The sequence below is a fragment of the Meleagris gallopavo genome, chromosome 5 (assembly GCF_000146605.3).
Source record: "Meleagris gallopavo isolate NT-WF06-2002-E0010 breed Aviagen turkey brand Nicholas breeding stock chromosome 5, Turkey_5.1, whole genome shotgun sequence".
NCBI lineage: Eukaryota > Metazoa > Chordata > Aves > Galliformes > Phasianidae > Meleagris > Meleagris gallopavo.
In genome coordinates, this window is record NC_015015.2 from 14882402 (window position 1) to 14893601 (window position 11200).

Consider the following 11200-nt stretch of genomic DNA (forward strand, 5'->3'; position numbering starts at 1 on the left):
GCACAATGAACCTACAGTGAACAAAGGAAAAACTAAGGACGACTGGCTAAGTGGCTTACCAGGATTCTGGTGCAAGGCCAATGCTTGGGGTCTGTAGAGCTATAAAGGAAAGCAGGTTTTTGTGTTCCTGTGCTGCTGCGTATTTGGTGACGCTGTGGTAGTGGGGATTCGTAAAGAAGATTCCTTCTGGGCATGTAGTAGGTGTCCAAGGTGCACACAAAACAAAGCTGTCAGATCATCACTGGAAATTTCCCAGAGGAGATCCTGCACATCTCTGCCTAAGGCAACATTATTAGAAACATAAAAAGCCCATCCTGGTACAAAAGCTAAACGCATAAGCCGGTTGCTGAAACAGATCAGAAGGACATACATCCATGAGAAGGAGTTCTACAGCACTGAAGGGAGCCACAGAAATGCCAGAAAAATGTTTTTAGGGGGCAGTGAGGTGCCACAGGCTGGGCCACACGCTCTCCAAGCTGCTTTGCAGGATCAGTGCCAGCCAAGGAGACCACCCAGCAGCAAATACAGGCTGATACAAAAGCACTTAAGGAATTCAGAGGTGTCCTTCAGCTGATATCACTTCTGATGCATACACCAGATAAGGCAGACTTGCTCCCCTGTCCCAGAGGATGTTACACAGAGAGGAGAAGAAGGGCCATGGTGAGGTGTTTCTGCAGCAGAAGCCTGTTGCTCCAGCCCACAACAGATGCAGAGCAGGAGCACACCCAGATCACAGAATCATAGAGCCACCAAGGCTGAAAAGACCTCTAAGATCACCAAGTCCAACCACCAACCCACCCCACTATGCCCACTGATCACGTCCCTCAGTACCACATCCACACGGTTCCTGATCATCTCCAGGGACAGTGACTCCACCACCCCCTGGGCAGCCCGTGCCACCACATCACTGCTCTTTTGGAGAAGAGAAAATATCCAACCTGAACCTCCCCTGGTGCAACTTAGAGCCATTATCTCTTGTCCTAAGGGTACTGAAGCATGAAGTGTTTGCTCGCTCATGGACTGGAAGCATTAGTCAGGAGCAGCTGCATAACAAGGAGGATATAAAGAAAAGGGCAGCAAAAGCTTATTGGCTCTTTTATCACTTTGAACCAAACATCTGCCAGTTGCACTGTTTACTCTACCTTCTTTTCTCTCCTGCTCTTTTGAAAGCCAGTAATTACTGTAAAAACAGTGCTTCTTGTAGGACAAACACCTTTATAGGTGAGTAGGCTCTTGATTTTATAGCACTGTGAGATTCAGTGATCTCACATATTTACTGTGAGCATCATTACTTACACACACTTATAACAAGTACCCTCATTACAAGCAAAAAGCACATATTTGGACTGCATTACAGCCAGACAAGCCTCTCTGATCAGGTGAATGTAAAGGAGAAATGAGCCTTGCCAGAGAACACTGATCTCTGTGTCAAACATGCTTCCATGCAGGCTAAATTTCCAAGAGTTGCTCCAAGACACTGGGCACCCATTTGGTGGAAATTGTTGTAAAAAGCTCTGCAACAGCCACTGAAAAGACTGGGAGGAAAGCAGGAAGAAAAGTTCCTTCTCAGCATACTTTGTATAAAATTAATTTTAATCTTTCCCTTCTTGTAGGAAATTCGCTTCCATTGTTTGGGATCTGTTTGGGTGGTTGTTGGGTTCTCCCTTCCCAAAGGGAATGGCAGGAAAAGAAATACATTGAAAAATTAGAAAAACATCAATTGTTTTATAAGGTTTTTTTTTCTTTAAAAGTTAAGAGAACCCATACACACCCTGGGCTGTGAGCCTGCAATCAGGTGTAATATCTGGTACGCACTCTCTCTCTCTTTTAATTGCCTGCACTTGATTGTACTCCTTTAAGGAAATAGGAACGAATCCAGGAACCTTTGTGTTGTTTATTCAGTGGGAGATTAGCCCAGTTTGATAGCTTTGAGCTAACCCACACTGCACTATCAACAGATGACTTCATTATGGGACATGCCAACAAGATAAAGAGGTATATCCCAGAACCATGGACTGCTGGAATGGGCTCCTCAAGGACATACTCTGCTGCTTTGCACCATTCCCCTCGAAGATCAGAGAGAAATTCTTCTTTACGACTTACCCTACCAACTTGCTGAACTTTGTCAAAAAATCATGCCACAAAGAAACCCGCTGCACGAAGACCCTAAGGGCCTATCTGCGCAGAGAGGCTGGCACCAGTCCCTATTTCCAGCCACAAGTGCCATGAACTTCTCCAAGCTGCACTCACCACTGCTTTCTGAGCGTCACAATTCAACAGCACAGCGGAAAGCAGCGACACGCGCCAAGAACTGTCAGAGCAACCCCTCTGCAATACAGACAGGTATCCCCAACATTCCAAAACAACAGTATCTCCCCCAGAAAGGTGCCACAAAGGCTCTGTCTCTGTCGCACCCACACACCATTCCTCAGCTAGCACAAACCAAGGACACTTCACAGCTGTCACACTGGCAGCGTCACGGTGTTGGCACTGCAAACACGGAGGGCGTGTGTTTGCTCTGGAGCTGCTCCTACTAATTGGGGTTTTGGCTTTGTTGGCTTGTTTGTCTTGGGGAGCGGGAGAGAAAGCATCAGTTTTTCCTCAACAATATTTGGGCCATGAGTTAATTCCCAGCAATTAAAACCAAAATCCGAACCACATTTTTTCCATAAACATCTAATGGTCTAGGATGTGTCAATGTAACTAGCATGCAGCAGATTTTCCACAAAATAAAGTACAAGCCTGCAGTAAGACATGACAAATAGCAACAGCTAGTTTAGAAACAACTCATTTTTACAAATGCCTTCATTTGAAAAGGCTTACAAGTTTCCTGAAGTCTTTTTTTTTTTTAAATGAAACAAAACAGAACAGGGCAACATCTCAAACAGTGCAACACCAGGATTTATCTCATATACCACAAAGGCAGAGGAATGGAAAAACCCCACAGTATTATGCCCTTTGGCATCAAGGAGAACTCATTGAATTTCCAAAGACTGGAGATCGTTCTGCACATCCACAAAGGACACAATTAGCCAAGAGAAAGTAAATATCATTCACTTAGTCAAGTAGAAAAGGCCCTGAGCAGTATCAGGTTTCTTGCTGATGCCACTGCTGTTAATGTTCTACCACAAGTATGTGGTTGCTAGAGGACGGGGGCAATCCACTCAAGAACTGTAATTGAGAAAGATAGGATTTTTTAATTGCAAAGAGATAACATAGCCTTTATTCTCCAGCTGAGTCCTCATAGCAGTGTTGCGAAATTGAAGGCACACACTGCCCTGAGTACAGCAATTAGGAAGGAGGTTCCATGTGTTTACATCAAGTATGCTCTCCACACGTGCTCTGCCCTAACGGTGATACCTACAGGAAAGGCAGGAAGAGAAGATAGAGGAAAAATAGGTGAGAAGACAGAGGACTTGGCACTCAACATCAGACACGGTGGATTGCTTCTGATTTGAGCTGAAAACCAAGCAAGGAGAGCCCCATCAAAGCAGATCCCCTGACTCCTTCTCTACTCCCAGGGCTGCTTGGCAGCAGCAAGGCTCCACAAGGAAGAAGCTTCAGGCCTAAGCTGGCATTTAAAGCTCTGCAAATAATCTTTTCAGGAAATGACACAGGTCCAGAGCAGCTCCTCAGCTTGTTGAACTGAACATCACCAGTGACTGCCTCAGAGCTGCCTCATCTGCCCCTTGAGCAAAGCAAAGTGTGTGCACAGCAGGTTGTACCTGCAATAGCAACCAGAAGCCAGAGTGGTCCCACCAGATTCATGCTACTTGGCCACGCTGGGTGCAAAGAACAGAAGTAAGGAAAGAGCTACGTCTTCATTGATCAAGATCCCTGATCCGGAACTTAATGGTACACAAAGAACAATTGACAGCTTCGTGCAGAACAGAGCTCCCAAATCACACACGGATGAAACACCAGACCACCCAGCCCCCTTCTGAAGTAGGAATTCTACAGCTGGATAGAGCACCCTCTCACACTGTGTACTGAGGAATTTTGAGAGCAATTTCTCCTCCACCTGAGCCAGCAAGATCTCTGTGGCACCTGAACAGCACTTATTCAGAGGGCTACAGCTGCAGGAACTGCACGAAGTTAAGCCTTTTTTCCTCATCTCCAGCCTTTCTTGAGAACTGGACAGAGTGATCTCACCACTGAGATTGCTTCTGGCTTGCAAGCTGGCAACAGGATGGCGAGAGAAGTTTCACCTCACAACAGTGAATCTTCAAGATGCACTTAATGGATTAAAATAAATACATAAAAAGCAAGATTACTCGGCAGGAATGAGCAGGGAGAAGGTTTCTAGACAGCAACTCCCCAGAGAAGCCTCTCTGCAGCTGCTGCTCCATGGGTTTCGCCCACGAGCAATGTATGGGAGCCACGGACAGTCTGACCTTTCTGCAAATGTATTCAAACAAACACAGCTGAGGCAGCTGGGCAAGCCAATCATGAGAAGACAATTAATCCGATCTCTGCCTCACTGAAACGGCCACAGTACCGCTGTACAACGCTCAGTTACCTCTCAGCAGAGATCCTCCCAGCTAACAGCAGCCAGCAGCAGCACTTCAAGCAAACTCAGAAGCTGATGCTGTCTGAGAGGTGCTTTGTCTGAGAGAGCTCCCTTTGTTTAGGTGCTCTGTCTGCTTGGGGAAATTAATTAAAATTACTGGGGGAAATCTTCCCTCCTTTGTTGAAAGCTGTGACCAGGTCAGAAGCCCACAGCAGCAGCACTGACGTGGGCTGCAGAAAATAGGGGGTAAGAGGAGAGCATAGGTGAGGTGGTAGAAAACTTCCTAACAAATGTTTTTAAAGACAAATTCTGTTTTCACAAAGTATTCAGGAAAAAAGTCCTTAGTAGTCAATCTAACAATCTAATCTGAGTACAGTCGTACTCAGAAAACACCACGATCACACATACTCTAAGCAGTACTTTTTCTCTCCTTACCCTTGACAGCGCAATGCAGCCATTGCAGTGCTATTCCAAACCCATAGCTCCAAAACCAAGTGGTCACCAGCATAGGTTAAACAACCTGCAGAACTACATCAAAATGAGAGCACATACTTTCAGTTCAACACTTGCAAAGACTCTGGGTAGCCCAACCTGAAGAATTCACCACCCGTTAATCAAGCATCTCCAACTCCTCAAAGCCAACCCCTGCATTCTCCCTCTGCCACGGGAAGGCAGGAAACCAGAACAAAAAGTTCCTAGGCAGAAACTCTGCTGAGACTCAGCAGCTGTGAGCTCCTTCAGCCTTCCTTCCCTCAATTCCTCATCCAAGAGTGACTTTCCATCCCCTCCCCAGTTCCATAACCCGATGTTTTCTCTGTGGCTGTCCCCAAGTACCTCCAGGAGCAGGATGGTTTCAATTCTCTTCCCTGGAGCCAGCAGTAGTCCACACCAAAAAGCAAAGGAAGAAATAACACTGCCACTGTACACAGAGTATCTGAGCAGGTCCCGGCAGGAGGTGTGGTTTGCAGTGCTCCCACTACATCCCGTCCCCTTTCCAATGCAGGCTGGCTAGCAGCAGTCAGTGCAGAAAAGGCACAAGGAATGCTGCCATTGCATTCTCAGGGTAAATTCCTCATAATCCTACCTCATGCACAGCTGCAAAGGGGAAAGGCTTGTTCCTAAGTTGCCTTAGGCAAGAGGGGAAGAAATGGGAAGGAAGCAACAATCTCTCATCTGTACTGTGTACTGTAGGGTCACATCAGCTGGAGCTCCCCAAGGCAGGCATGCAGCTTGCTGTCCACCCCACTTCAACAAGAGCAGGGCTGGAAACTATCCCTGTGAGTCCTACCTCAAACCTGATGCCACTGACTTATTACTGCACTGCTTGTCTCACAAAGAGAAGCAAGAAAGCACAGGGAAAAGGAGAGGTAAACCAGGATCCTCCAGATGGCATCTGAGGAGCAGAAACTTTATCAGGCTGCAAACAGCAAAGAACACAGCTCCCAGGAGCAAGAGATGAAAGATCTGCAAGAGGCAAAGGTTAAGGTGGGACACTCCTCACACAGTTTTCTTCCACTCGAGAAGGGCAGCAAGAATGACCGCGCACCCTTCGGGGCAGGCTCTGGCTGCGTAGTCAAGGCAAATAAAAATCAGACCAAGTGTGTTATCTGCCTCTGAGCAGGGGAATGTACTCACCATTCTGTTTATCGTTGCTGCAGAGATGCTTCACACTGACCTGTGGTCTCAGCCTGCACACCTCGTGCTAGCTGGGATGCTGCTAAGCAGCACAGAGAAGGAAAAGAGCTGCCCTTCTGTGCCTCACAGCCTGCCCTGCCTCTCATCTCCTCCTGCAGGCCCTTATAAAGCTTCCCCAAGTACTGACTGCAACAAGCTTATTGAACAAACAAAAAAGGTGTTTTGGAGCCACATTAATGAATCTTTAGCACTATGTGGGTAAAGGTCAAGGAAAGCAAAAAGTTATGGTTCCCATAGATATGCCAATCCAACCATACTGTGTATCCTCTGTATTTAATGGTACGCTGCTGAAAAAGAAAAAGCCCTCATCCTCTGATGCAGGAAGGGTTTTGATTTAGCAAAGACACTCGACTACCACCCCCCCACTCTTTTATTTTTCATAGAAGTGGGTTTACAGATCAAATTGGATTAAAACAATCTTAGCATCACTGCAGCCTCCCTAATACTTCAGGAAGCAGTGAGGGCTCTCAAGCATGATTAGAGACTGAATGCCATGTGCCCAACCTGAACAGAGGAGAGGGACCCAGGCGTCAGAATGGGGTGAGTCACCAAACCACAGTCTGCCCTGATCTTGTGCTTGAGTGCAGCAGGGATGTGACAAGGAGAGAGGACAACCAACAAATCCCTACACATCCAAAGATAATGCTTTTTATGGACTTTGAACTTTGAAAATAGTTACATGTACAGAGTGATTTCATTATAAATTTATCTTTTTTGAATCATTAATGTACCAGAGTGGTTTATCTTTTTAACATTTTCTAGATGCCTGGAAAGTGTTAAAAGATCATGCACTGTCAAAATCAAGTCCATAAAAAGTGGATAATCAGTCCACTGCTACCTGCTTCTTTGATATCCCTTTAAAGGATATCAATTTAAATACCTCCTGCCTAGGATCCCAGATGACAAGTTTGCAAACAGGAGAGGAGCAACTTCACCACAGGAAAGTAGAGGAAAAGGAAAAACAAAATGAAACGTGACATGTGCACATACAGATTTTTTTCATTTGAATATATACACTGCACACTTCTTTCCACACTAATATCATTCAGTGAATCTTTTGAGCCAGTGCTGTATTCTGTCAGGGCAGCTCTCTCCCTGCTGCAGAAGCAGAGTTTGCTGAATGCAGTTTCTCTTCCTGTGTGCAGATGACATGGGAAGAGAACAGTATGTACAACTCAACTGGATTAGTGGTCTGCATTCAAAACTGTGCCTGAAGTGCAGGAAACTGCTGAGAGTAAGATTGTGCAAGTACAGAAAGACAGGCTTGCTCACTTCCTTACCTGGGGATCTATTCTTCAATACCAAGGACCTATCAAGAAGAGTCAGACCTGTAACGACTGCCATACATCATAAGGGGAAAGCGATCCCCAACCTCAAGCTGGTGAGAGCTCTTTATAGGATCATCATGAATGATGCACTGCCATGTTGACCTCTCTCCAGCATAAATCTGTGTATTGCTGTGCTCTCTGACGAACCTCTGAAATCTTATCTTTATACTTTACATAAAACCTGCACCACTCTGCCCAGCATGAGTAACTACAAGTGGTGCTTTTGCATGCAGCAGCTTAGAACAAGCAGCTGGATTTGCATAGGAAGCAAAAGATATTTTGTGCCATAGTTAAAGCATTAAACCAAAGGGTTTTGTGCTTCTGTACTGGAGTAGAGGATTACTCCTCAGGTTTCATATCTAAAGGGCAGAAATCTTGCCAGCTCATGTAAGAAGTAAAGAGGATGAGGAGGAACAAAGGGAGCTCTTGAGCGCAGAAGCAGAGTGTGAAATGGAAGAAACATGCATCTGCAGGGACATCTGCATTCTTTATCCCTCCAATAAATTTGAATTCCTTTCCAAGCTACCATGATATCAGACAGAAGGGCACAGCTCAGGACAACAGACTCCTTGACTCCAAAAATCAGAGAGCTGAAGAGAGGGACGAACCCTTAGCTCTGTCAGACCCTCAGAGCAGCTCAGAGGACTTTTAGCTCTGCAGGCCCATGGAGCTGCAGCACCTCTAACCCCAGCAGACAGACACGGGAGCTCCCAGCTCCATGCCTTCTGCTTGCAGAGCAACCAGGTGGCCGCTCCTCCACACTCACCGTCCCTTTGGGCAGAACCACACGCACCTTCCCTCTGAGGCTTCAGTGTCAGGGCTTCATGTCTTGGATAGAAGAGGTGAGGTCTGGTTGCTCCTCCGGGCTGCAAACTCAGCCGTGCCTGCTAAGGGGAACAAGGACTTGGTCACGCCGTGTCTTATCTCAGTGATGACGCCTGCCTTCCTCCTTGGGCAAAGCTCAGCAGCTGCCCAGGAGGGCAGCTGGCCCAACGCCCGCCCCAGGTCTCAGCCTCAGGTGATTCACAATGGAGAGGGATGGACAGCTTTGCCAGCCAACCCGTCCCACCTGAAAAACGGCATGGGTATTTGCATTTAGTCCATATGCCTCGGTTAAGTGCAAGTCACTCTGAGCAATATTTACACATCCCATCCCCTCACCTCAGCTCCTCCCAGCACAGCATTCTGCTCACTTTCTCTGAACGCAGCCCTTGTAGCAGGTAAGGCTCAGCCCAGCCAATGTCAGCTGAGAGTGAGACCATAGGGAAAGATCTACTGGTGCCATTCTGACAGTACAGTCATCTACAATTCCAATCCTCAGCAAAGGATAAGCTCGATCTGTTCTCTTCATGTGGGGACAGTGGGCAGCTGAAAGCACTGCTTTGACGTGAAGGTGGTCTGCTGAAGGGTACAGAATCATTAGATTGGAAAAGACCTCTAAGATCATCCAGAGCAACCTCCAGCCCAGCCCCACCATGCCCACTGACCACGTTCCTCAGTGCCACATCTCCACGGATCCTGAACACCTCCAGGACAGTTATTCTACCACCTGCCTGGACTGCCTGTGCCAATTCTCCCTTCCCAGGGGCTGGACAGTGTGCAGCCACAACAGGATTTCTGCCAGCTTTGTTTCCCTCCTTTCAGGGAAACACGGTAGATAGCAAAGGCAGTGCCATGCACTTGCAGTCAGCCAGTGCAGACTTCTGGAAGCTCCCTGTACATCCCTTCACACATCCTCACACACTTCTCTTAATTCCTTTACTACATCCTAAGCATGGGTCACTGACACTGCATAGTCTGTATGACATATCTGGGCAGCTGGCATTTTTTTTTATGCCACAGAGATACCAGTCATCTCACGCCACCATTGTTGATTCTTTCCCTTAAATGTCTGTCTGATGATATGTAAATATGTAAGGTTGACAGACATGAGCACGTGGCATGAGCAGAGCACACTGTACTTCATCCCACAGCAGAACATTTAGTGACCCAACCTCAGCACTCCCTATGCAGCTGCAGAGGTCAGGTTTGCTTAGCAAAACTGTAATTAGAGACACACATAGGGAAATCCGTCTAAAGTCAGCAAGGAAATTACAGCTTTAGGATGCAGAAAGGGGAAAAGAGAAAGTGCTGGAAAAAATACTGAGAGAAGCAATGAGAGCAACGCTGAGCATCTCCCCTTGGAGCTGCTGGGCCACATGCTACCTTAGAGGGAGCACAGTGACAGAGGACAAAGCCTCACTGATTGCTTCAGAACTTCTCCTTGGATGCTTCAAAATGGGTCATTCTGGATTCCGATGTCTGAAGTAAAACAGGTGTTTTAAAACTTTAGCCCTTATGCAGACAGCAAGCAAAGGTACTGGGCAAGAGCAGGAAAGACATTGCACAGCTCCGTAAAGAAAACAGAAGTACTACAGCTGAAACCTCTTATCACTGCCTCTAACGTCAAGCTGAGCTCGTGGGAGCAGGCAAAGAGGTGGGAGGATTCCATCTCCAGCGCAGCCATATCGAGTCAAAAATATTTAGGCAGTGAATAATACGTGAGCTGCATTATGGAAACCCATCCCAGCTTACTGCACATGGGGATCAATATCTGCAAAGCTCTCCAACCATGAAGAACACTGCGCTGGGAGCTGTGTCCATTTGATTTATGTTACTTGTCTACTGAACCTCATCCCGTCGGGTCACTCCTGAGGCAGCCAGGATTACAGCACTGCCTGCATGCTGCTGAAGACAGCCCCATGTGGATTCCTCACCTGCAATAACATCTCCAGCTCAAGGAACGATAGAGCCTCAATTCACAACACATATCAAATTAGGTTTGGGAGGAATAAATCTTTTTATTTGCCAGATCAAACTGCCTGGAGAAAGGACAGCCTGGGCTGATTCCCTGTCAGACCTAGAACAGAGGGTTTCCGTAGCTCTCAGCAGACAGATACGCTCATATGTATACAACTTTATATGATACACAGAAACAGACAGCTCTAGAAGATGAAAAGTGAGATGGGAATTGCTCCTGAAGCTGCGCAAAGCAATGCTGAAAGCCAGCAGCTCCCGTTACGCACAACATCCACCAGCTCCATCGGAACAACCGAGGATTCAGTGGGTCAGTTTTCAACTGGGAAACCGCACTTTGTTTACCCGGCTCCTTAGGCTGCTCTCGACACACAGCCACGTCTCCGGCCGAGGGGGGCAACTGCCCGGCAGGAAATCCTGCAGGAAGGATCTGAGGTTCCGCACACAAGTTCACCGAAGTGCATCCCACTCTCAAGGGCATTAAAGAAAACGGCGCTGCGGCTCAGCAAGGCTCCGGCGTCTCTCCCAGAGAGAAGGAGAAGCAGCACGGAGGCCCTCAGCACCATCACGCACCGGATCTGGGCCAGAAGGCGCAGAAGATGCCGAGCGTTCCCTGAGCAGAGGATGCGCGGAGCCCAGCGCTGCGTGCCCCTGCCTGAGAGACGCACCTGAGGCCACCTGGGAGCGCTCCCCACACACTGCCGGAGCCGCAGCTGCAGCGCTCACCCAGCAGAGAGCTGCTCTGAGGGAACGCGCGCCCGTACCCGTCTTTCAGCTGGAGACAGCTAGAGAAGTGGTGCTCTCTGAAGGAACGAGGACGCTCAGACAAACAGCTCACAACTCAGGGGCTCCGCACCCCGGCCTCACAAAA

The 11200-nt window shown here is 47.6% G+C and overlaps 1 protein-coding gene across 3 annotated transcripts in view; it reads right to left on the reverse strand.

The window, feature by feature from the left end:
- Positions 1-8541, reverse strand: part of CRACR2B (calcium release activated channel regulator 2B) — a 38441-nt gene extending 29900 nt beyond the window's left edge. The window contains exon 1 of one of the 3 annotated variants that reach the window (XM_019615428.2): positions 8300-8541. The gene's annotated coding sequence lies outside the window, so the exon portion shown is untranslated. Of the gene's footprint in view, positions 1-5344; positions 5459-8299 lie in introns of those variants that run through there. The other 2 variants (XM_010711143.3, XM_019615429.2) reach the window with 2 other exon arrangements.
- Between the last annotated feature and the right edge of the window lie 2659 nt (positions 8542-11200).